Here is a 24,920-nt window from a genome sequence, read left to right as displayed (position 1 = left end):
TAAATTAACAGCATATTCTAAAGGCAAGCTCCACAGCTAAATCACGTATAGCAAATTAATTGTTAATGTTGAAAACTACACAGACTCTTAGAATTGTAGCAAAAGAAAATTCATAATTGCAAATGAAAATTAAATAAAGAAAGGAAGAAGTCTAAAAGCTAGACAGTATCTCATGTATTCTCAACTTCCAAAGATTAAACACTAAAAAATAAAATAAATTAGCAATAAAGAAGAGGTAATTGTCGTATAAAGCTTGTGGCTGCCAAAGAATTATCCAAATCAAATGACTATTTGCTGCCACCACCACTTCAGCCAAATCGTCACCGCCCGAACGCTAGGGACGTCCGCCGATCGGAAGCCTCCGGAAGTGGTCCGAAGCAAAATTGATGACTCTTCTTCTTCACAAAAGCCTGTCATTTATACTGCTTCCTTAACTGAACTCTGCCGTAATTTTTGTTCTGAATCTTTGGTCATAGCCGATGAAGGACCTCTTCACTCGCAGTGTTGTTGACGGCTTCAATTGAATCGCCGCACAAAGAGCTTTGACCGAGACTCAAAAGTGATTATTCTTTAACTTAAATAAATTAGAAATCAATTATAATTAGTCTATGTTTATTAAAACTCTTATTATACTACTAAGACTATTATTATTATTATTAAATTAGGACCAAGGAATTATAAGACTGATAGAATTCAAATAATAAAATAAAATAAATAAAAACAACCTACAAATGAATAATATTAACAAAGTTACTTAATCAAAATAATAAATAAAATAAATATAAAATTAATCAATTATTGAAAATTAACTATAAAAATATCATTATAAATAACACTAAAAATAATGTTTATCAAATCTCCCCACACTTATTTATTTGCTTGTCCTCAAGCAAAGACATTATTAAAAAGAAAAGAAATTAAAATAAAATCAAGCATAAGATCGAGCTTTACCCAAATAGACTTTCAAATTTATTACCACCAATGCAAAGTTAGTGTCAACTCAAAGAATGTATAAAACATTTGACTAGAAATTAAAAACTTTAACAACTAAAATAAATATAAAACGTGTGCTCGTGTGCTGACACCCCTTATATGAACTATACAAAAACTCAATAAAAAAAATGAAAATTTCACCAAATTCAACCTAAACCAAATTCAGAAATATTCTATCACAGTGTAGGTGCAAAACATGAAGGAAATCAGGATCAAGGCATTTATTAAAATTGAAATGCAATTGCTCGTCTATTCCAAAGTTCACTCATTATCTTTCTATTTTGACGTTTTTCAAAGAGAACTTCCCCAAAAACCTCGCCATTTTACGTCAGACTTGTTTGGGTTTTCAATTTTGTGTGTACTCATAAATCAGACCACGACACTTATTTATTTATTTATGGTACATGTGTATAGGTGGCTGATTCAGCGGAGTAAAATCTCTGAGATTTGCAAATAAATAAATAAATAAATAAAATACTCTCATTTATTTTTAAATATATTTTTTAAAACTTTTTTCTTTTCACCTCACCTATGCCACAAAGATGATCCTTGAACCAACACACTACACCACAATTTATAGCACTCAAAAATTATTAAAGAATTTGAAAAAGGTAATATAAAGTGAAACCAACATAGAAACTATCAAAGAAAATGCAAAGAACACAGAAGGGCATTTGTGATTTTTCTATTCTATTTATGTTTTTGCGGTTTTTTTAGGTTTTTTACTTTTTTTTTTTTTGACAGAGTTATAAAATTAAAGAAATTAATAACTAGTCAAAAGCAATATACGCACTAATGGCCCGTTTGGTTCACGGAATAGGCCAGGAATGGCATAACATTCCCAGTAATAGGCATATTCCGTTGTTTGGTAACCATTTCTATTACCAGGAATAATATTCCTGGTAATAGCCTATTACCTCAAATAAGGTAATAGCTATTACTAGGGCCCCCCTGGTATTAGCCTATTACTGAACGCTCAGGAATAGATTTTAGAATCTATTTCCTTTTTTACCCCTTTCTTTAGCCTAATTTTTTTATCCTATATATAAATTTATCCTATTTCACCACCGTCGTCGCCGCCGCCACCACCACCATCGCCGCCGCCGCCACCACCACCATCGCCGCCGCCGCCGCCGCCACCACCACCATCACCGCCGTCGCCACCACCACCATCACCGCCGCTGCCGCCGCCGCCACCACCACCACCACCATCGCCACAACCGTCGCCGCCACCCCCACCACTGCCACCGCCACCGCCACCACTACCACCACCGCAACCGCCACCGCCACCACCACCATCACCGCCACCGCCACCACCACGCCGCCACCGCCACCACCATCGCCGCCGCCACCACCACCACCGCCGCCATTAGAACCACCACCCAGCAGCACCACCGCCACAACCGTCGTCGCCCCCACCGCCACTGCCACAACTGTCACCGTCAACCGTCACCGTCACCACCACCACCGTCGCCCCCACCACCACCACCTACCACCCCACCACCGCCACCACCACCATCACCACCACCGCCACCACCACCGCCACCATCACATATTTTTATAAGGGTATTTATGTCTTTTCAAACATATTTCATTTCTATTCCTTAAATCAACCAAACACTGTAATATAATTCCTAAAGTCTATTCCTTCCGCGAACCAAACAATAGAATACAATTCCTATTCTATTCCTTGCCTATTCCATTCCTTATGGAATAACATTCCTATTACCTCAAAATTCATTCCGTGAACCAAACGTGTTGTAAGAGTTGACAAAAACATGCATTATTTCTATCAACGAATATTTAAAAGACTTATAAAGGTAAAGCTCAACTAATGCTAGAATTTTAAAATAAATAGGTTTAAGAAAATATACATAAGAAAATTAAAAAGTTTAAAATTTTTCAATTTTTTGTGATTTGTGGGTAAAATCCCTTCCCCGCACTTATTTTCAACATTGTCCCCAATGTTGTGAGAAGAAAGAAAAGAAGACAAAGAGAGTCCCCCTTTTTTAGATTTTGCTTTTGTGCAATTTTCATTCAGCCACGCAGTTTGAGAATAACAAGAATAACATTCTTTATTATCAACGCCATTTAAAAGATTCTCCTTTCGAAGTTTATTGAACTCCAACTTACCATCCTCAACAAAATTCAACCCCTTAACTGCAAAACATTGGTTAGCTCTATCAAACAATTTCATAGACATAAAAATTGGAAACTGAATAGTTTCATCAAGCATATTTTTGGTCAATTTATCGTTTTGAACATCAAAAGGGATTGTGGGCAAATCTTTTTGTAGCACTTCACTTACAGTTTCAGGCACATAACTTTTGAGCCTATTTGGAAATGGAACTGGGGGCACATAAGGATTATCAGATTTATGCAATTGAGGCTCATCATTTTCTACAATAATATCATCAACAGCATTATGCAATTTTTCAATTATTTCAGTTTGTTCAGAAGTGATATTATCTTTTAACTTGTTTTTTTCATCATTCAGAGCATCCTCAGGTTGATTAGGTAATTTACCTGGCACATGCCCTTGCACAAATTTAGCAATTTGCTCTAAATGTGCTTCTATTCTTTTAAAGCAAGCCTCATTTTCTTCAAATCGCTGTTCATCTGTTTCTTGGGGCTCATAAGCTTCTTGTTGCATCTGCAACCATTGATCATGTTCTTCTTGTTGCTTTTGGAACCATTGATCATGTTCTTCTTGTTGCTTTTGAAACCGTAGATCATTTGCTTCTTGCCACCTATTGCAAGCCTGTATATAATCATTCAAAGAGTCCTCCAAAGATGGTTTTTCAGGTTGGGGTGGAGTTGAATGAAAATTATTTTGATTATCATCCCAATAAAAATTAGGATGACTAAGTTGAAAATCTTTTTGATCATTATCCCAGAAATTAGGATGACTTGATTGACAATCATGTTGATTATCATCCCAAGAAAAATTAGAATGATTTGGTTGAAAATCATTTTGATTATAATCACAATGAAAATTGTGACAGTTCGGCTCAAAATCATTTTGATTATTCCCAAAAAAATTCGGGTGATTTTCCCAACCCGAATTATAAGAATTATAAAACGGGTCGGGCACAAGCTTTTGATTAGAAACATTAATTGAATTTGCCTATACGAAATCATCATTATAAGAATTATTTTGGTTTGATAAAAAAGAGTACATATTAAAATGTAAAATTTTTCAAACTTTAATTTTTTTGTGTGATTGAGAATGAAAATAGAATTTTCAGAAAATAGAATGGACCAATGAATTAAATAAATGAGCAAACTTAAAAAGGAAAAACAAACGAAATAATAAGAAAGAGATAGCATTAAAGAATCAAGCAGTTAAGAAATTAGAAAATTAAATAAAGAGAATAGTGAAAGCAAAAACAAATATAAAACAGTTTTTAAATGGACGAATTTGAATTAAATAAAATGCAAGATTAAAAATGAAGAAGATGACAATAATGAAAGGATAGGGGAAAAAAATCAAGCAATTAACGAAAATTAAATTGCAAAATAAACAATTCCCTGGCAACGGCGCCAAAAATTGATGGACAATTTTTAATAATATGTCCTTGCAAGTGCACGAGTCACTATAGCAATAAGGTGCAAAAGCAAGGGTCGATCCCACAAGGAATTGTACGATGCAATTTAATAACTTAAAATTAATTAACTCAATAATTTAAAATACCAGAAACAATTGCCAATAATAAGAACGCAAAATAATTAAGATTGAAGCTAAACAAATAAATAAGTGAATCAAAACCATTACTAATTCTGCACAATTAATCTCAATAAAAAACATAAGATAAAACTCCAAAACTTAAATTAATGCAAAATATTCATAGCAAATTGTACCATATTCATGGGCAAATTAAATTAACAGCATATTCTAAAGACAAGCTCCGCAGCTAAATCACGTATAGCAAATTAATTGTTAATGTTGAAAACTACACAGACTCTTAGAATTGTAGCAAAAGAAAATTCAGAACTGCAAAAGAAAATTAAAAAAAGAAAGGAAGAAGTCTAAAAGCTAGACAGTATCTCATGTATTCTCAACTTCCAAAGATTAAACACAAAATAAAATAAATTAGCAATAAAGAAGAGGTAATTGCCGTATAAAGCTTGTGGCTGCCAAAGAATTATCCAAATCAAATGACTATTTGCTGCCGCCGCCACTTCAGCCAAATCGTCACCGCCCGAACGCTAGGGACGTCCGCCGATCGGAAGCCTCCGGAAGTGGTCCGGAGCAAAATTGATGACTCTTCTTCTTCACAAAAGCTTGTCATTTATACTACTTCCTTAACTGTACTCTACCGTAATTTTTGTTCTGAATCTCTGGTCATAGCCGATTAAGTACCTCTTCACTCGTAGTGTTGTTGACGGCTTCGATTGAATCGCCGCACAAAGAGCTTCGACCGAGACTCTAAAGTTATTATTCTTGAACTTAAATAAATTTGAAATCAATTATAATTAGTCTATGTTTATTAAAACTCCTATTATACTACTAAGACTATTATTATTATAATTAAATTAGGACCAAGGAATTATAAGACTGATAGAATTCAAATAATAAAATAAAATAAATAAAGACAACCTACAAATGAATAAAATAAATTTAAAGTTAATCAGTTATTGAAAATTAACTATAAAAATATCATTAAAAATAACACTAAAAATAATGTTTATCACTACCCAAGTTAGAAAAAGTGTTGATAGTCAATGGTCATCATGCAAATCTCATAAGTATCAGCCAAATCTGCGACCAAAACTGGACCGTATGCTTCACCAAAAATAGTTGCAGTGTTCTGGATAAAGAAAATCAATGTGTTATGGAAGGTAAACGGTCAACATACAATTGCTACATTCTTACAAACGATATTTTTTGTTGTAGGTCCAGCGTGAATGAGACTGAGTTGTGGCATCAAAAACTAAGACACCTAAGTTATAGACTACTTGATAAATTAATGAATGTAGAAGGTGTCCGTGGTCTACCCAAGATAAAAGTTGAATCTACCATTTGTGGTGCGTGCCAAGCAGGAAAACAAACCAAAATGTCTCACCTAACACAACAGACCATCAACACAACTCACTGCCTAGAACTGATCCACGTGGATCTTATTGGTCTAACTCAGACAGAAAGTTTTGGAGGTAAGAAATATATTCTGGTATGTGTCGATGATTTTTCACGTTTGTCGTGGGTAATATTTTTCAGGGAAAAGTCAGAAGCCCTAGAAGCATTCAGAACGCTGGGACTAAAACTACAAAAGGAGAAAAATGAACCAATTATTCAATTTCGAAGTGATCACGGGCGAGAATTTGACAACAACTCGTTCGATGCTTTTTGTAATCAATCCGGAATTACTCACGAGTATTCAGCACCGAAGACACCCCAACAAAATGGAGTTGTTAAAAGAAAAAATCGCATCATCCAAGAAATGGCTCGGGTGTTACTCAATGCTAAAGGGTTACCTCAAAAATTCTGGGCAGAGGTTGTGTGTAACACCCCGTGTTACGGCCTTGAAACACGAATTAATTATTAAATTAATTCCATTAATTAAAAAGAATTAATTCAATTATAATTCTCTTAATTAATTTATACGGTCCTCAATGGATCGTGAACCTTTGCCTGAACTAGAACCTTAAGCCCGCAAGAGATAAGAAAAGTGGGCTTTATCATCTAGACCCTGAATAGGTTTTCCCTTAAACATATAAATTGAAGATTAGGAAGCAGTTAGAACTCTCCTCACCTCTCTCTTACTCGAAAATACCTCTCAGGAGATCCAGCCAAGGAATTCCCCCACCATCAAGCTAAGGAAGATCGATTGGGAGAATAATCTTAGGAAAGAACCTTAGTAGCCGAGGAAATCGATTAGGGCTAAGAGGTAACCCATGTCTTACAAAACCTATTTTCCTTGCTATTGTTTATTGATTGGCTCCGATTGAATGATTGATTGTGTGATTTTGTATGTATATCTTGTTAGAGCCTTTCTTTAGGTTTATATGGTGAATTATTGCTATTCTTGATGTTCTTGATGGCCCCGTGTGGTTATTGATATGATCTTGTATTTAATTATGTCTAGAGCTTATCCCTAGGGTTTATATTGTGAATGTTGGGTTGTGATGTTCTTGGTGTTCTTAGGTGGGTTTATGCCTGCTCGGGTGTTAATTCTAGTCTAGGACTTGACTTTAGGGCTCTGCATATAGATTTCTTGATGTTCTTGAGGTTTCGGATGCTCCTGAACCGTTATGTGATTGATGTCGAGTCTTGGCATGTTTAGGAATTGTGTTAGAATGTAACAGGAATGATTCTTCGTTCAATCTTTGTTAATCGAATCCGTGTTGTTGTTGATACGTGTTGGGATGTGTTTGGACATGGTTTTGGGTTCCACGAACGAACACCGGACCAAATAATCACCCTCGTACCAGTGGGAATAGGTGGGGGGAATGAGTCCCCACCACCTACCCGCGGCTGACTGCTCGATTCCAACAGGCAGCCGGCGGGTAGACGACGGCCCGCCGGGCACCCTGTGACACCCCAAAAATCCAAATTCAATTCATGGATTAATTGAGTAATTAATCCTATTTCAATTGAATAATTAATTTCTAAAATCCTGAAATTTAATAGTTGGGGACTAGTATTTGACTAGTCAACTCCAAAGTCAAGTTGTACCTTGAGCTTTGAAGGGAGTTCCCTTGTTCCTTGCACTTTCTAAAGTTAGTAAGGGTATTCTTGACCTTTCACCAAGTGTTAGTATTGTAACCTAACCTAGAAGACATCTTCATTTCACCCCTTACACTTTCTAAAATATTAGCTCTACCTTCTCTCTAGAGAGGTTAGTAGCTTTTCCTTCAAGCTAAGTTGAGACCTTGCCAAGACTTCAAGATTTGCTTCCAAGATTCAACCTTTCACCTATTTGGGCATCTAGGAGGGTAAGATCTAAGTCCATCTTGTGTTTTTGGTTCCATGTTAGATGTCTTTTTCTTAAAAGTAGGATCTTTATGATCTTTTGGTTTATTCTTGAAGTGGGTTTGGAAAGTGAGCCTTGTGGGGAGCTTGTTGAGGTGTAAAGTGAAGTCTTTTAGTCTACAAGAGGTAACCCATGCTCTAAAAAATCTATTTTGCTTACCTATATGTGATTTCTTGGATTTTACTTGTGTTTTGCTATAAAATGTGAGTGTTGATGCATGATCTTGTGAAAATGCATATCTAGAGCTTGTGTTTAGGGTTCTTTTGTGCCATTGCTTGGAATTTCCTTTGATTCAAGTCATTTTGTTGTATTGGGTGAGATTTGGCATTTTTTGGACTTGAATTTGAGCTTGGAGTTGAAAATCTGCGAAGTTGGTTTTTGGACACAGGGATGTACCCGCGTGCGGAACGATGGGCAGAGCCCTACCCGCCGCCCACCCGCAGGTACATGGCCTCGTAGGTAGTGTACCCGCGGGCGGAACCACGGGTAGGGGCCTACACGTGGGTCCACCCGCGAGGAACACTTCGGTGTTATGATGGGATTTGTTCCCCGTGATTCTTTTGACTCGGTATTCAGTCTTTTGACTTCCCGATGTTTTTTTTGTGGAACTATGTCAGTCCTTGGTGTCTAGAACTATATGGTAGGTATCCATGTCAGTCCTTGGTGTCTTGAATCGTGCTAAGTGTTCAACATTGTGTTCCGTTGAACCATGATGTGTCTTGTGTGTTCCTCAGAACTACGTTTGGTTTACCCGTTTGATAAGCATGCTAGTTTGGTATCTAAATGCTAGCATGTGTGTTGTTCTTACCTTCCGATTGGTTGATGATAACTTGTGTTATTCATCGTTGTTGTTGTGGGCTGTGACCCATTCCTTGATTGAGTATGTTTCATACCTTCGTTGTAATCCGTTAATTGATTCCTGTTGAGGTGTGGTGTGTGTGGCTTTACCTGGATTGCACGATTAGTGGTATGGGACACTAGGCACCAAGGTATTGCAGCGGTCCTCGTGGTGGCCGTGACGTGATTATGGAGTTGTGGCCTGAGTGATGGGTCCACGTATTTCTTGGGAAGGCATGTGGTGCCGTGTGTGTACGGTACCTCGTGTAATATGAAATTGGTGGTCTCGTTGGTGGTCATTGGTGGGGGACGACGGTCCCGGAGGGAAAAGGTTGGACTAAGAAGTACAGGGGTCCTAGAGGTAATGGTTGGAAAGAAGAAACAAGGTTGGGGGTAGCCATAAGGTTGGAACAGGGCATAAGGCAGGCATACCAACTCGTGATGGGTGATGTCGCGAGGGCTATTGTAGCCCACTTGTGTGTTCTTCTCTTGTGACGTGTGTAGTCACAGAGGCATGTGTTGCCTTGGCATGTGTTGCCGTTTGTGTGAGTTTTATTCTTTGGCGTTGTGCTTGTCGGGTTTTGATCTATTGAGTGATGATGGATCATGCCTTGACTCTTTTGTGAGTCGTGTTGTTCTTATGGTCTTGGGATGTGTTCCCGTGTTGTTTGTTGAGAGTGTTGAGTCTTATGTTGGCTTTGACTCTTGGTTTTTACTTATATATATGTATTCCGTTTCGAAAATGGTTTGACAACTTATACCTTACTTATGTATGTTATTTCACATGTATTGGTGGGTTACCAGCATTATTCGCTGACCGGGCGTCGTCCCATGTTTATCATTGTGATCTTCCAGGTGATGTCTAGACGAGAGCGGAGTCTAGTGCCCGATAGTATAGTACCTTTTGTTGGTTTTACGGCCTATGAGCCGATGTAGTGATAGACTTATGAGTTTGGGATAGTTGTATACCATGCAGATTTGGCCGTAGCGTTTATCATTGTTGGTAAACGTGGCATAACACCCCTGTTTTGGATTTACTTTTATCCAGTTACCTTTTATCTTCCGCTGTGCTAGTGTTTTGTTGTGATATCTGCATGTGTTAAAGCTTTTTATATAGCATGTTTTGGGGTGTGTTACAGTTGGTATCAGAGCCTAGGTTTGAGTTAAGTCTAGACTTTCTAAGTGGCTAAGTGTGGTTTGAGACCCTTAAGCGACCTTAAGAAGCTAAGTGTTAGGCTTAGGACTCTTAGGACGCGTGGTGAGTTGTGTGTTGCTTTTAGATTGTTCTGCTTGCTTGTTGTTTTCTGTGCTTTGTTTTCCTTTCAGCTTTGGTTCTCTTTAGTTGAGGCACCAGGTAAGGGTGTGGGCCCTAAGTCTCTCCCGTTATCGTGCTGTTGCTGTAGAAGTCAAAGATGGCACCATCGAGACGTCGTGCAAGGTCTTCAGAAGCAGTCACCAGTGAACAGTTAGCTCTAAGTCTCCTTCATCTGACGCGGATCACCCAGACGCTAAGTGACGCCCTCTTCAACATCAACCACCCTCTTCAGAATGAGAATCGTGACACAGTGCGCCAAGTAGCAAGTCTCCGTCCCCCGACCTTCACCGGTGTAGAAGATCCCGCAGTGCTGGACGAGTGGAGCCGGATGTTCAACAAGATCTTCGAAGTTGTAGTATGCCCGGAGTATCGCAAGGTGGAGTTGGCTACGTTCTACCCTCGGCAAGAAGCGGACTTGTGGTGGATGCTTGAAAGGCCAGCCAGTAGACAAGATCCGGAGTTCAGTTGAGAAGACCTGAAAGTTAAGTGACGTGAGCGGATCTATCCTGCGCATGTCAAGGAGGCCTACCTTTGTGCAACCGACCCTACCGAGTTCAGCAAGTTCAGAAAGGAATCCGGGAGAACCGCAACAAGAAGCTTGACGAAAGTGTTTCACCTATGGTTAGGAGTTTGATGGCCACTAGTGTTGGATAAACAAGAAGCTTGCAAAGAGACGACTCTAAGAGAGGTAAGGCTCCCAAACCAAGCCGGAAGATCAAAACTAAGGGAAGGCGCTCTGTTTGCAAGAAGTGACCACCCCGGCGTTGTCTGTCATGGGAATCCGATAGAGTGCTTTGCTTGTGGGAAGAAAGGTCACCGGTCCTTTGAGTGCAGGGCTAAGAGGAAGACTTCAACGGACTCAACAACAACCTCGGCAAGGCAAGATCAATAGTTGTGAGACAGATGCAAGTGGGAACCGCGGAAGTAAGTTTTGTACCCTTTTATTGCACCTCCCTTCGTCTTTGTGCCCTTCCTTGCGTGTTAGCTTCGAGCGTTAGCTTGTTCCAGAGTTATCCTTGACCCTCGTTAATCTTTTCTTTCCTTTAGACAAACCCTATCACCCTTTTTGCCAAGTAATTCCTTTTCTTCCGAACCATGTTCTTTACCAAACCATCTTATGCAAGGCGGCGGTGTCATTAACTTATGAAGAAATCTGGCAAGGTCTAAGAGTAAGCCATGTCTGAGTCGTGGTAGAGAGCCTTCAGTTCGACAAGCTTAGTGTTCAGCGTCAAGCCGAAGTTTCGCCAGAAGTCGTGAACCCTTTTAACTCTTGAAACCGATCTTCATCCCTTGCCCTTTCCGAGAAATCTTTCCTATCTCTTCGAGCGTCATTCTCGTTTCCTTCTTAATGTGATTCTGTACAAGATGACAACCTCGTTTTCCTAAGTTGTAATCTTGAAAATCTTGGTTTCCTTCATAACCTACGCTATTCGTGAGCCTAAAGCTAGTACCCTTCGTTAGGAAATCTTTCCTATCTTTTCAAACCTCATCTTTTCTAAGTTGTGACTTTGAAAATCTTGATTCCCTTCATAATCAACGTTATTCTTGAGTTTTAAACCGGATACCCCCGTGAGGAAATTCTTTCAACTCCCTAAAACCTCATTTTGATTCCTTACTCCCTAAGTTGTAACTTCGTTTACAATCCTCTCTTCTTAATCAACATGGTCATCGAATTGTTGAACCTAAACTCTCACCTTGATCTTTCCCTTTGAATCGAACCTCGTTTTTGTATTCCCCGCTTCTAACGATTCTGTGCAAGGTGGCAACCTTATTTCCTAAGTTGCAACTTTGATGACTTTGATCCTACTCCTAAGTAACGTGGTCCTTGAGTTTCTGAACCCAAACCTTTCGCTCTAATCCTTTCCGTTGAACCGAATCTCTCCTTGTAAGCCTTCTTTCCCCTGGGTTACCTTTCTCCTTAGTTACCGTTCCTGTTTGAACCTTCCATCCGGACTGGAGTTTTGAAGTAGCGTTGCTTTGTAAAGAGTTGGAAGTGGAGTGCTAATGCAAGTGTTAAGTTGGCAGCCTGCATCAAGTTAGCCCAAGAACCGGAGAGAAAGACATCCAACTCGTGTTTTGGATCTAGCAGTTGCAGCTTTTGTCGGAAGTGTCGGATCAAGTTCAAGCGGATGCCGGGCTCAAGTTGTGTAGTGTGTTTACCTTGGTTCCTTGGTTGAAGAAGTCAGCAGAGATCGGTTGAAGATGCAACTCTGGTTCTGTGATCCCAAGTGATCTAGTTTAGGGCTCTTGTGGTGTCAGTTTCTGTTTGTGGTTTGTTCCTTCGCTGAGCCGCCTCGTTTTGAGTAGATCGTTGGCTAGTTTTTAGCAGGAGTTAGGCTCAGTGTGATGTTAGCTTTCCTTTCCAGTAAATCTTTTATCTATCACCTTATCTTTCTTTCTTGTTTTACCTTTGTGAACCCTCAACCTATCTCTAAGTCTTGTCTCTCGTTTTGTTAACCGACAGGTTTGGTGTTGAACTTTGTTGTGACCAAGCCTATCGTTCTTACTACCTCAATTCGAACCCTTGTTTCCTCTAACTCTGGTTAGTGGCGAACACCTTTATTGCTTAAAACCTCATTTGCAACTCATCTCTTAAACTCTGTCACCCGTTTCGCAAGCCGACCGTTTTGTTGTGGTAGCTCTTTCTTCCTTCGTTTGCTGTTGCCACTCTGTTGTTGTCGCTTTTCGGTTGTGCTTAGTTGTTCTCTCTTGTTTGTCGTAGTTGTTAGCTGGTAGTTTGGGTAGTTGGTTTAGTTGTTTTGCTTTCATGAAGACGCAGATTGTCGCAGTGCACCACCGGCTAGACCAGATCGAAGCCAGCTCGAGTCATATAGGAGAAGACGAGGAAGAGTCTGAGGAGTCGGAGAGCGAGTCCTTCTAGAGTGAAGTTGTGGCTACCTTGTTCGGCTTTTCTGGGTGGTTGTTTCTCCCTAGCCGTTGTTGCCGTTGTTGGTTGCTTGTTGTTGCTTTCGTGCTTATTTTGCTTGTTGCCTTGTGGCTTAGTTAGCTTAGTAGTAGTAGTGGGTGTTTTGTGTCGGTTGTCTTGTTCTTAGTGTTTGGCTAGAAGTTGATATTGGTGTTAAGACTAGAGTTCGTGATGCTCAATCCAACCCTTTGTTAAGCTCTTGCCAATTCTTGATTTGATATGCTTTCTTTCCTGTTTGGAATTCTTGTGAAACCTTTTGAGTTTTGACCAAAAAGAGCTTATTATTGAACCTCTTGTCACAATGTTGTTCCTATCACCGTTCGTTTTAATTCGTCGTACCCAAGCTTCGGGGACGAAGCTTCTTTGAAGGGGGAGAGGATGTGACACCCCAAAAATCCAAATTCAATTCATGGATTAATTGAGTAATTAATCCTATTTCAATTGAATAATTAATTTCTAAAATCCTGAAATTTAATAGTTGGGGACTAGTATTTGACTAGTCCACTCCAAAGTCAAGTTGTACCTTGAGCTTTGAAGGGAGTTCCCTTGTTCCTTACACATTCTAAAGTTAGTAAGGGCATTATTGACCTTTCACCAAGTGTTAGTATTGTAACCTAACCTAGAAGACATCTTCATTTCACCCCTTACACTTTATAAAATATTAGCTCTACCTTCTCTCTAGAAAGGTGAGTAGCTTTTCCTTCAAGCTAAGTTGAGACCTTGCCAAGACTTCAAGATTTGCTTCCAAGATTCAACCTTTCACCTATTTGGGCATCTAGGAGGGTAAGATCTAAGTCCATCTTGTGTTTTTGGTTCCATCTTAGATGTCTTTTTCTTAAAAGTAGGATCTTTATGATCTTTTGGTTTGTTCTTGAAGTGGGTTTGGAAAGTGAGCCTTGTGGGGAGCTTGTTGAGGTGTAAAGTGAAGTCTTTTAGTCTACAAGAGGTAACCCATCCTCTACAAAATCTATTTTACTTACCTATATGTGATTTCTTGGATTCTACATGTGTTTTGCTATGAAATGTGAGTGTTGATGCATGATCTTGTGAAAATGCATATCTAGAGCTTGTGTTTAGGGTTCTTTTGTGCCATTGCTTGGCATTTCCTTTGATTCAAGTCATTTTGTTGTATTGGGTGAGATTTGGCATGTTTTGGACTTGAATTTGAGCTTGGAGTTGAAAATCCGCAAAGTTGGTTTTTGGACACAGGGATGTACCCGTGGGCGGAACGACGGGCAGAGCCCTACCCGCCGCCCACCCGCAGGTACATGGCCTCGTGGGTAGTGTACCCATTGGTAGAACCACGGGTAGGGGCCTACCCGTGGGTCCACCTTCGGGGAACACTTCGGTGTTATGATGGAATTTGTTCCCCGTAATTCTTTTGACTCGGTATTTGGTCTTTTGACTTCCCGATGTTCTTTTGTGGAACTATTTGAGTGTCTTCTTGATGTTTCATATGTCTAAAACTATATGGTAGGTATCCATGTAGGTCCTTGGTGTCTTGAATCGTGCTAAGTGTTCAACATTGTGTTCCGTTGAACCGTGATGTGTCTTGTGTGTTCCTTGGAACTATGTTTGGTTTACCCGTTTGATAAGCATGCTAGTTTGGCATCTAAATGCTAGCGTGTGTGTTGTTCGTACCTTCCGATCGGTTGATGATAACTTGTGTTATTCATCGTTGTGTATGTGGGCTGTGACCCATTCCTTGATTGAGTATGTTTCATACCTTAGTTGTAATCCGTTAATTGATTCCTGTTGAGGTGTGGTGTGTGTGGCTTTACCTGGATTGCACGATTAGTGGTATGGGACACTAGTCACCAAGGTATTGCAGCGGTCCTCGTGGTGGCCGTGACGTGATTATGGAGTTGTGGCCTGAGTGATGGGTTCACGTATTTCTTGGGAAGGCATGTGTTGCTCTGTGTGTGTACGGTACCTCGTGGACTATGAAATTGGTGGTCTCGTTGGTGGTCGTTGGTGGGGGACGACGGTCCCGGAGGGAAAAGGTTGGACTAAGAAGTACAGGGGTCCTGGAGGTAATGGTTGGAAAGAAGAAACATGGTTGGGGGTAGCCATAAGGTTGGAACAGGGCATAAGGCAGGCATACCAACTCGTTATGGGTGATGTCGCGAGGGCTATTATAGCTGGTGTTGTGTGTTCTTATCCCAATACCACGTGTGTAGTCACGGAGGCATGTGTTGCATTGGCATGTGTTGCCGGTTGTGTAAGTCTTATTCTTTGGCGTTGAGCTTGTCGGGTTTTGATCTATTGATTTATGATGGATCATGCCTTGACTCTTTTGTGAGTCGTGTTGTTCTTGTGGTATTGGGATGTGTTCCCATGTTGTTTGTTGAGAGTATTGAGTCTTATGTTGGCTTTGACTCTTGGTTTTTGACTTATAAATGTATTCCGTTTCGAAAATTGTTTGACAACTTATACCTTACTTATGTATGTTATTTCACATGTATTAGTGGGTTACCAGCATTATTCGCTGACCATGCGTCGTCCCATGTTTATCTTTGTGATCTTTCAGGTGATGTCTAGACGAGAGCGGAGTCTAGTGCCCGATAGTATAGTACCTTTTGTTGGTTTTACGGCCTGTGAGCCGATGTAGTGATAGACTTATGAGTTTGGGATAGTTGTATACCATGCAAATTTGGCCGTAGCGTTTATCATTGTTGGTAAACGTGGCATAACACCCATGTTTTGGATTTACTTTTATCCAGTTACCTTTTATCTTCCGCTGTGCTAGTGTTTTGTTGTGATATCTGCATGTGTTAAGGCTTTTTATATAGCATGTTTTGGGGGGTGTTACACACCCGCTGGAATGTGACGCCCCACTGGCGGGTGGCCGGCGGGTGGTCCTCCACACGCCAGCCACCCGCTGGAACGGGGTGGCGCGGTGGGTCGTTTTCCCCCGTTTGTTGTTTCCCCATGTCCTGTTGTGCCCCGTTGTACCCCGTTTGATGTTTGTGAGTCTCGTATGATGTTTTGAATACGTTCTAGGGATTTATGTGTAGTGCGTATCGTTGCTATTATACCTTGATTGTTATTATTGATTATATGTTGATTGATTGAATGGTGAATAGGTACTGTGATCAGTGCGCAATGATGGTTGAGATTGATGATGATGAGATTGTGATTGGTGGAAATGAATTGTTGGCGGATAGCACAACGAGTGCTCGGTTATCGTGCTAAAGGCACGGACCACCCCTTAGATTTGCTGGCAAAAGGCTTGGGTCAGGGTATAAGCGTCGTTGTGCTATGTCAGAGCTATATGCGCTGACCCCTTGGTAGTAGTGCTAGAGGCATGGATCATGCGAATGCCACTTTGGTTCTACCATGTTGGTGGACATGTTGGTGGTTTCGGTGTGGGGCATGTAGTTGCTTCGGAGGAATAAGGGAGGCGATATAAGGGCGGCCTGGAGGTACAGGTTGGAACTGATATAACGATGAAGAGGAGTAAAGGGTGGAACTTGGTAGACGGTTGGAAGATGGATTGTGTGCTTGATGATTACTTGCTAATTGATTGTCATCGGATCACATTGTTGCCTTTAATTGCTATTTATGTGCTTACTCGTCTATTATGCCTTGTCTTGTGTTCTTAGGATGCATGCTAGTCTTTACGATCGTTTTATAGTATCAAGTCTGTTGTTGTGTCTTGAGTCTTGATCTTCGTTTAAAGCTAGAGTTGCTTAGGTTACATATGTATTTTGGTTTCAAAATGATTTTCTTATATCTACCTATATTGTACTTAACGCGTGGGAGTGGGTTACTAGCATTATTTGCTGACGGTTGCTACGATATGTTTTTCAGGTGGTGATCAGTAGCTAAGGAGGGCGCTAGTTGGAATTTTAACCTTAGTTTCGTTAGTACTGGTACTGATGATGGCCTGCGTGCCTTGACTTGTGTTTTGGACTTATGGATCTCGTGTATTAGTTATTTTAGCAAATGCACCTAGGTTCTCAAACCTAGGTGTGGCATAGCACCCTGACTCTCACGAATAGTTTATGCTCTGTTTGGATGTTTAATAATAGATTACGTTATTTATATACGCTTTTAAAAGTTTTAAAAATTATGGGTGTTACAGTTGGTATTAGACCTTAAGTTCGACCCTAGGAATAAGGCCCTAAGACGAGACTTTAGGACAATAGGTTTGAATTCTAAGTACTTTGTCACGTAAGATCTTGGAACATTAGGACGCGCAGTGAGGCTGTGAGTTTATTTACCATCTTATGCTTACTTTTCCTTAATATATATATTCTGTGCTTAGTATAGGAAATTCTTATAGTTAGGGGCGCGAACCCCTGACTTACACCCACGTCCGGTGTTGAACCTGTAGACAACCAGAATGGCACCATCAGGAGAACAATCAGGGACCTCTGAGCCTTAAATCCACGACCTTCTGACCCAGAACCTACAACAGTTGACTCAGATCGTTCAAACTCTAAACCACACCATAGTAACCAGCAGTGATCAAGCACCATTAGACGGAGGCCACGACCTAGCACGCTGAATAAGGGATTACGATCCCCCTTCTTTCGCTGGGGAAGAGGAACCTGCAACACTCGAAGAATGTATTCGGGCATTCGACAAGATCTTCGAAGTAACGAATTGTCCAGCAGAGCATGCGACTATGCATCGATTACAGGGTATTGAACCAGGTTACGATAAAGAAAAAATACCCCCTCCCTCGAATAGATGAATTGTTCGACCAACTTAAAGGGGCAGGAGTGTTTGCGAAAATCGATTTAAGGTCCGGATACCATCAAATAAAAGTGATCGACCACGATATCCCGAAAACAGCCTTCCGAACTCGTTACGGCCACTACGAATTCATAGTAATGCCATTTGGAATGACCAATGCCCTGGCAGTATTCATGGACCTTATGAATCGCGTGTTCTGACACTACTTAGACGACTTCGTAATTGTATTTATCGACGACATTCTGGTATACTCTCGAGATAGAGAATAACACGAGAAGCACCTCCGTATTACCATACAAACACTAAGGGAGATGCAGTTATATGCCAAACTCTCTAAATGCGAGTTCTGGAAGGATAGCGTGGCATTCCTAGGCCACGTGATAACCGAGGAAGGAATCATGTTGGACTCGACAAAGATTCGCGTAGTCAAAGAATGACCTACACCAAAGACAGTTTCAGAAATTAGGAGCGTCCTTGGGTTGACCGGTTATTATCGAAGGTTCGTGCCCGACTTCACCAAAGTGGCTCAACCCATGACGAGACTTATGAAGAAGAAAATTCCCTTCCGGTGGGACACCAGTTGTGTCGTAGCCTTCCAAGAACTAAAAGAAAGGTTGACCACAGCCCCGGTTTTGGCACTACCCTCAGGAGTAGAAGGATTTGAAGTTTTCAGTGACGCCTCAAAGAAGGGTCTAGGTTGCGTACTAATGCAGAATAGTAAAGTGATAGCGTGCGCATCTAGGCAACTCAAAACCCACGAGGAGAATTACCCCACTCACAACCTGGAGCTGGTAGCCATAGTATTTGCCCTAAAGGTCTGGAGACACTATCTGTATGGGGCACAATGTAAGATCTACAGGGACCATAAAAGCCTAAAGTACATCTTTACCCAGAAAGACATGAATATGCGGCAAAGGCGGTGGTTAGAACTTATAAAAGACTACGATCTAGATATCCAATACCACGAAGGAAGGGCTAACGTGGTGGCAGACGCACTAAGCCGAAAAACGAGCCACTCCCTTAACAGCACGTGGGTACTGGCAGACGAACTATGTAGAGAATTTTAGAAATTAAATTTAGAAATAGTGGAGCAAGGACAAGTGGATTCGGAAATCCAACTATTCAGCCTCAGGATCATACCCACACTGTTTGAAGAAATCAAAGACGGGCAACAACAAGATCCTGAGTTAGGAAAGGTAAAACTCGGCCTAACCGAAGGGCAGAATGGGCCGTTCGAGCTGTTTAGTGACGGCAGCCTTCGCTATGAAGGAAGATGGTGCGTGCCCACGACACATCCCCACCTGAAGAGACAAATCCTAGAAGAAGGGCACGGTTCACCTTACTCCGTACACCCCAGAGGCAATAAACTGCACCAAGATGTGAAGAAGCTATTTTGGTAGCCTAACATGAAAAATGAGGTAGCAGACTTTGTAAGCAAATGCCTGAACTGTCAAAAGGTAAAAGCTGAAAGGTGCAAACCCAAGGGGCTCATATAGCCCCTCGAAATACCCCAAGCAAAGTGGGATTCCATCTCAATAGACTTCGTGGGAGGTCTGCCCACGACACGGACAGGAAAAGACAAAATCTGGGTGATAGTGGATCGACTAACCAAGACGGCGTGGTTTATTGCCTTGAAAGAGACTTGGACAATAAATCAACTGGCCAGAGCCTACATAAACCTGGTAGTCAAATATCATGGGGTTCCACGAAACATCGTTTCCGATAGAGACCCCAGATTCCTCTCGCAGTTCTGGAGATCACTACAAACGGCCATGGGGACGAGATTCAAGTTAAGCACCGCTTTCCACCCTACGACCGACGGCCAAACCGAGATGATAATTCAAACCCTCGAAGATATGTTGACAGCCTGCATGTTAGACTTCCAAGGAACATGGGAGGAACACCTAGATCGAATCGAATTCTCCTACAACAATAGCAATCACGCGAGTATTCGTATGGCACCCTACGAAGCTTTGTATGGACAAAAGTGTCGGACTCCCATATGGGGAAGACATGGTCAACCCGGTAACTCTGGGACCACAGTATTTACAGGACACCATAACAAAGGTCAAACACATACAAGAGAGAATGAAGGCCGCACAAGACCGACAGAAGTCCTATGCCGATCTAGGGAGGAAACAAGCTGAATTCCCCGTGGGGGAAAAGGTTTGGCTAAAGGTTTCACCCACTCGAGGAGTAATGAGATTCGGGAAGAAAGGGAAGTTAAGCTCTAGATTTATCGGCCCTTACGAGATCCTAGAGAAAGTTGGGAACCTGGCTTATCGCTTCGCGTTGCCAGTCGAACTAGAGCGGACACACAACGTATTCCACGTGTCGCAACTAAAGAAATATGTACACGACGTGACTCATGTGCTCCAACCTGAAATATTGTGCTTGGATGACACCCTATCCTATGACGAGAAGCTAGTGAAAATCCTGGACACAAAGATATGAGAAACGCGCCAGAAGACTATAAAGATGGTTAAAGTCATTTGGTCCAATCATGAGACCGATGAAGCAACGTGGGAGCTCGAAAGCGCAATGAGAGAGCGCTACCCCGACCTGTTCGCTCAAGGTACCATAGGCAAGACCTTTGTGTAAGAAAATTAGGATAGACCTCGTCACATCTAAGCTTCAGGGACAAAGCTTCTTGTAAGGGGGGAGGGTGTAACACCCCGTGTTACGGCCTTCAAACCGAATTAATTATTAAATTAATTCCATTAATTAAAATAATTAAAAAGGATTTAATTCAATTATAATTCTCTTAATTAATTTATGCGGTCCTCAATGGATCGTGAACCTTTGCTTGAACTAGAACCTGCCTGCAAGGGATAAGAAAAGTGGGTTTTATCATCCAGACCCTGAATAGGTTTTCCCTTAAAAATATAAATAGAAGATTAGGAAGCAGTTACAACTCTCCTCACCTCTCTCTTACTAGAAAATACCTCTCAAGAAATCCAGCCAAGGAATCCCCCACCATCAAGCTTAGGAAGATCGATTGGGAGAAGAATCTTAGGAAAGAACCTTAGTAGCCGAGGAAATCGATTATGTAACAACCCAAAATTTCATTTTATAAATCCGGTATTAAGAAATTTCAAATAGCCATTTTCACTCCATTAAAAATTTTTAAACAAGGGTTCATCTAATTAGCTTTTTGAGAAAATTCACTTCCAACCCCAAATTTTTTTTAAAATAGGATTTCTAGACTTTGGTCCATGTAGCTTGGTGAACCACAAACTCCATAACTTGTCTGATGCTGTTAGAAAATCAACCAAACTACCATTTTGCCCTCCACCAATCATGAGAGAATCTCCTAGGGTTTTACACCCTATAAAACCACACACTTTCCTCATTGAATCCCTGATCTCATTTCCTTGCCTCTCCCAATCCTTGTCTGCTAGAAAGAAGAAGCATACACAGTAAGTTCCACTCATCACCATTCATCTCCTCTCTTTGTTTTGATGCCTTCTTTGTCTACATTCTTTGAGTTCCTTTGGACTTAGTTTGTTATTGTTGTTTGGGGTGTTTAGGTGGTAAAGTTAGAGGTGGAAGTTGAGTGGAGAGGAGGCTGAGATCCAAGCTAGAAGAAGAGGCTACAAGAGGTATAACCCCATGGATTCCTTCTTGAAATTTGGCTCAGTGAAGCCTTTATATTGAGTAGAAATGAGTAGAATCTATGAGATTTTGTTGTGTTTATGCTTAGAAGTGATCTAGTATTTGTTTGTGAGTTGTTGAGATTGTTTTGGACTTTCTTGGTTTGAGTTTTGCAGATGAAAAAGCCTTCTGGTGCACACACAGTGTGCACTATATTAGACTAACAGACCTAGCCGCGGCCCATCCGGAGGGCTGCCGGCTAGAGCCGTGGTTGCACGGGACTAGGGCACGGCCCTATAGGAGGGCCGCCGCCTAGTCCCGGTGGAGTAGCGGGGTACATGGGGCGGACCATGAGGAGTCCCGCCCCAGGTCCCTGACTTTGATTCTGTGAAGAATCTGTGCGGTGATCGGGCCCTTGTGGCTCAGCTACGTGTCGTTTCGGGCCGAGTGTTACGGGTCCTTGTGGCTCAGCTCTTCGAGACCGTCTCGACGCACGTTTTGGCTTTGATTTCATTGAATTTGGATTAAAAATGAGTATGTTATGAAGGTTTTATTGAAGAATTGCTACATAGAGTATATATTTGCTAGTTTACTGTGTATGAAGAATTGTTTGACTATGTGATCTGATGATGTTTTTATTGAGTAAAGAAGCATGATCATTTGAGAATATGATTTATTATGAAAGCATGACTAGATTGTGATATTTAATCAATGAGAAATGAAGCATATTTTGTTGATAGAATGTATAGAATTTGCTATGTTGCAAACCGAGCATGACGTTATATTCTTAAGTATTTCATGTTATTTTATACATGGTTTAGAAGCATGTTATAGAGAATTTTGACATTTCACACATGTCATATTTCAAAAATGCATAAGGGGCCAACGTGAGCCCAATAATACTTTCAAAAACCATAAGCATGTGGTATATCATTCTTTGATGCATTGAGAAATAGTAGAGTTATTGCATGCATGAGATTGATGCATGAGAGATATATTTATGTATTATCTATATATCAGTGAGGTGTTGGAGGATACCGTTTGGACTATGTCATCTCGGGGAGATATTTACGGACATTGTAGTCCCAGTATATGTAACGCGGCAAATTCCCACGTTACGAGGTTGGAAACTACCCGCCAGGCTTGAAATCCTGGTTAGGGGGTGTGCGCACCAATAGTTCGACACCTGATTCCATAGAGATAGAACCACGAGATTGGTTCCGTAGACGGTAGGAGATATTGGGTCGGATTTATGCCGTTCCCGATGGGGTAATTCACGCATTGGTGAAACCCTAAGTCGTCTACGAGTAAAAGAAAGAAGAGAGTCAAAAGAGACTCAAGAGAAAGAAAGTGAATCAAAAGAGACTCAAGAGAAAGAAAGTGAGTCAAGAGAGACTCAAGAGAAAGAAAGTGAGTCAAGAGAGACTCAAGAGATGTTATTGCACGAGATTACATATGAGTATGAGTATATGGTTGCACGAGATTGTATATGAGTATGTTTATAGTATTGCACGAGATTACATATGAGTATGAGTATATTGTTGCACGAGATTGCATATGATTACAGCTTTGCACAAGGTTGCACATGAGTATGATTATAGCATTGCACAAGATTGCATTTGAGTAAAGTATCGCATGAGAGTACATAATGAGATTGTTGATTTATAATCGTTTTGTTGTATTAGAAGTCTTGTTTATCGAATTATGAGATGAGAATATGAACGCATGAGAATACATGTTATATGGTTTATTAGCATGATCCTATCTTTAAGCATGAATTGCTTGTTAAGTTATATGAATTTATATGCTGATGAATTTAAGTGAACAGTCTTATATATATATATATATATATATATGAGCATACCAGCTGATATAATAGGGTGCAAGCATCTAGAAAGTATGTGTTAGACCTAAAGATGATTTGAGATGAGTTTATTGTTTATAAAGAAATCAAATGTTTTCAAAGTAAATGCTAGAATGCTTTACAGGGTTGAGTGTGGTTATACTTTGCTTCGTGCTAACAGGTGTTTTCCTATTTGTCTATGTGTTGCTTGCAAAACCCCTTTCAGGTGGGCCCAACAATGAGAAGAGATCGAGTTAGATTAGTCTCTTAGTTTGAGATGTCTAAACTCTAGTTTTATTGATGATCATGTTATGGATTTTAGACTTATTGATTCTATATTTTTGAGGATGATGTAGACTTGTGGGGTGACGTTTTTCCCCCTTACGTTTCCAGTATTTTATTTGGATGCCAGATTTTTATCTTATTTCTAGTTTTATCCCTTAGCCTGTGCAATCACCACAGAGTGGTAGTCGTGGCGGTGACACTCCCACTAATTATCTTTTTAGTTATTATTTTCGCTGCTTAGTTATGTAAATGGCTGTTTAGAGTTGTAATTAAGCGTTAGAAAAGTGGGGTGTTACAGATTAGGGCTAAGAGGTAACTCATGTCTTACAAAACCTATTTTCCTTGTTATTGTTTATTGATTGGCTCCGATTGAATGATTGATTGTGTGATTTTGTATGTATATCTTGTTAGAGCTTGTCTTTAGGTTTATATGGTGAATTATTGCTATTCTTGATGGCCCTGTGTGGTTATTGATATGATCTTGTATTTAATTATGTCTAGAGCTTGTCTCTAGGGTTTATATCATGAATCTCGTGATGTGATGTTCTTGGTGTTCTTGGGTGGGTTTATGCATGCCCGGGAGTTGATTCTAGTCTAGGATTTGTCTTTAGGGCTCTACATATAGATTTCTTGATGTTCTTGAGGTTCCGGATGCTCCTGAACTGTTATGTGATTGATGTCGTGTAACACCCCGTGTTACGACCCCTAAAACCAATTAATCATCAACCAATCACCCAAAAGAAAGAGTTAAAATATAATAATTAATTAGGGAAAAGGCCCACCATGGTCCGTGGGCCCTCACCCCTAAAACCCAACCCCTAGCCCTAAAAGGAATAGAATTAGCAAGCCTATAATATTAGTTCCTAATTAGGACTCCTAGATATATAAATAGGGGACTTAAGAGGCACCTAGAACCCCCCACCACAATAATCCCTCACCACACAAGAAGCTCCAAGAATTCCCCTAGGAGAAATCAAGAAAGAAGAAAGCTTCAAGAAAGACCCTTCATAGCCAAGGAATTAATTAAGGCTAAAAGGTAACCCATGTCTCAACAAAACCTATTTTCATAGCTATGACTCCCCTCTTAGGATTTCCCCCATATTCTTGTGTGTCGATGATTCATTATAATGATCTTGATAATTGGTGTTATGATTCCATGGGTGATCTTGATGATAAGGGGTTCTTGATGATTATATGGTGTTCTTGATGTTCTTTATGATTATATGGTGTTCTTGATGTTCTTGATGAATATATGATGTTCTTGATGTTTATATGATATTCCTACCAAATCTTGATATTAGAAGATGAATTGTGTTCTTATTGATTTAAAAATAATTAGAACCCTAGGTTGTATCGTGGAATTCGTATGGTATTATTCTTGGTATATTGGGTGGGAATTCGTATGTTTGGGTGTTGATTATGTTTAGAAAAGCATGATAGGTTATGTGT

Source organism: Ipomoea nil, unplaced genomic scaffold, assembly GCF_001879475.1.
Source record: "Ipomoea nil cultivar Tokyo-kokei standard unplaced genomic scaffold, Asagao_1.1 scaffold0656, whole genome shotgun sequence".
Lineage (NCBI taxonomy): Eukaryota > Viridiplantae > Streptophyta > Magnoliopsida > Solanales > Convolvulaceae > Ipomoea > Ipomoea nil.
Note: the sequence above shows the minus strand (reverse complement) of the source record.